Source organism: Petromyzon marinus, unplaced genomic scaffold (assembly GCF_048934315.1).
Source record: "Petromyzon marinus isolate PM22_M1 ecotype Great Lakes invasive population unplaced genomic scaffold, UKy_Petmar_22M1.pri1.0 PM_G_Scaffold_301, whole genome shotgun sequence".
Classification (NCBI taxonomy): Eukaryota; Metazoa; Chordata; class Hyperoartia; order Petromyzontiformes; family Petromyzontidae; genus Petromyzon; species Petromyzon marinus.
This window is the reverse complement of record NW_027422875.1, coordinates 7,501-10,000: the sequence shown is the minus strand read 5'-3', so window position 1 is coordinate 10,000 and position 2,500 is coordinate 7,501.

The following is a 2,500-nucleotide window of genomic DNA, read 5'->3' as shown; positions in this document are numbered from 1 at the left end:
CATTTGCAGCAGGAATGCATGTGCACTCAAAAAAGTGAATATTTCTCACGGATAGACCCCGTGATACGCTAGAAATTGGCGGGGATGTCTCTCTTGTGGCTCACGGGGCTGTTAGGGTGGCACAGAAATCCCTCGGAATGGGAAAACGGGTCATTTTCGTGTCGCCACATTGCATGCGAACCGCATGCAACTTCCAGAGGCATTTGCAGCAGAAATGCATGTGCAGTCAAAAAAAAATTGATATTTTTCACGGATAGACCCCGTGAAACGCTAGAAATTGGCGGGGATGTGTCTCTTGTGGCTCACGGGGCTGTTCGGGTCGCACAGAAATCCCTGGGAATGGGAAAACGGGTCATTTTCGTGTTGCCACATTGCGTACGAACCGCATGAAACTTCCAGAGGCATTTGCAGCAGGAATGCATGTGCACTCAAAAACTTCTATATGTTTTACGGATAGACCCCGTGAAACGCTAGAAATTGGCGGGGATGTGTCTCTTGTGGCTCACGGGGCTGTTAGGGTGGCACAGAACTCCCTCGGAATGGGAAAAGGGGTCATTTTCGTGTTGCCACATTGCATAGGAACGCCATGAAACTTCCAGAGGCATTTGCAGCAGAAAGGCACGTGCACTCAAAAATTTTAATATTTTTCACGCATAGACCCCGTCAAACGCTAGAAGTTGGCGGGGATGTCTCTCTTGTGGCTCACGGGGCTGTTAGGGTCGCACAGAAATGCCTCGGAATGGGAAAACGGGTCATTTTTGTGTGGCCACATTGCATAGGAACGGCATGAAACTTCCAGAGGCATTTGCAGCAGGAATGCATGTGCACTCAAAAACGTCTATATTTTTCACGGATAGACCCCGTGAAACGCTATAAATTGGCGGGGATGTCTCTCTTGTGGCTCACGGGCGCTGTTAGTTAGGGTCGCACAGAAATCCCTCGGAATGGGAAAAGGGGTCATTTTCGTGTTGCCACATTGCGTACGAACGGCATGAAACTTCCAGAGGCATCTGCAGCAGAAATGCATGTGCACTCAAAAACGTCTATATTTTTCACGGATAGACCCCGTGAAACGCTAGAAATTGGCGGGGATGTGTCTCTTGTGGCTCACGGGGCTGTTAGGGTCGCACAGAAATCCCTCGGAATGGGAAAACGGGTCATTTTCGTGTTGCCACAATTGGCATACGAACGGCATGAAACTTCCAGAGGCATTTGCAGCAGAAATGCATGTGCACTCAAAAACGTGAATATTTTTTCACGGATAGACCCCGTCAAACGCTCGAATTTGGCGGGGATGTTTCTCTTGTGGGTCACGGGGCTGTTCGGCTCGCACAGAACTCCCTTGGTCCACCTGATTCGTGCATACAGGCAGCAACTAAAACTCTGTAAACCTGCTGTGAGGACATCTAAACAGTGGACCAGTGAGGCTGTGGAAGATTTGCGGGCGTGCTTAGACTGTACTGACTGGGATATGTTCACGACTGCTACCAATAGTCTGGATGAACTCACAGAGGCTGTGTACATCAGCTTCTGTGAGGACTGCTGTATCCCAACACGTACCAGGGTGAACTTTAACAACAACAAGCCCTGGTTCTCAGCAAAGCTCAAAAGGTTGAGGTTGGAGAAGGAGGAAGCGTTTAGGAGTGGGGATAGAGACAGATTCAAGGAGTCGAAGAACAGGTTTAGCAAAGCGGTGAGAGAGGCTAAACGACTGTACTCAGAGACACTAAAACACCAGTTCTCTACTAACGACGCTGCTTCTGTCTGCCAAAGGGCTCAGGCACATCACCAACTACAAACCCAGAGCGCCCCACACCACTAACGACTCCCGCCTAGCCAACGACCTGAACGAGTTCTACCGTAGATTTGAAAGACAATTGGACTGTCCTGAACCACCCCTTCCCACCCAAGAGGCCCCATCCCCCACCCATACTACAGAAACGACTCTCTCCTTTCAGGAGGGAGAAGTTAATGGGCTTTTCAAGAGGCAGAATCCACGCAAAGCAGCCGGGCCGGACTCTGTCTCTCCAGCCACCCTCAGGCACTGCGCTGGCCAGCTGTCTCCGGTGTTCACCAACATCTTTAACACCTCCCTGGAGACATGCCATGTACCAGCCTGTCTCAAGTCCTCCACCATCATCGCTGTGCCCAAAAAGCTAAGGCCAACAGGACTAAATGATTACAGACCGGTCGCCCTTACATCTGTGGTAATGAAGTCTTTTGAGCGCCTGCTCCTGGCACACCTCAAAGCCATCACAGACCCTCTCCTGGACCCCCTTCAGTTTGCCTACAGAGCCAACAGGTCTGTGGACGACGCAGTTAACATGGCCCTCCACTTCACCCTACAGCATGTGGACGCCCCAGCATCCTACGCCAGGATCCTGTTTGTGGACTTCAGCTCTGCCTTCAACACCATCATCCCTGCCCTGCTTCAGGACAAGCTCTTCCAGCTGAACGTGCCCTACTCCACCTGCAGGTGGATCACAGACTTCCTCTCTGA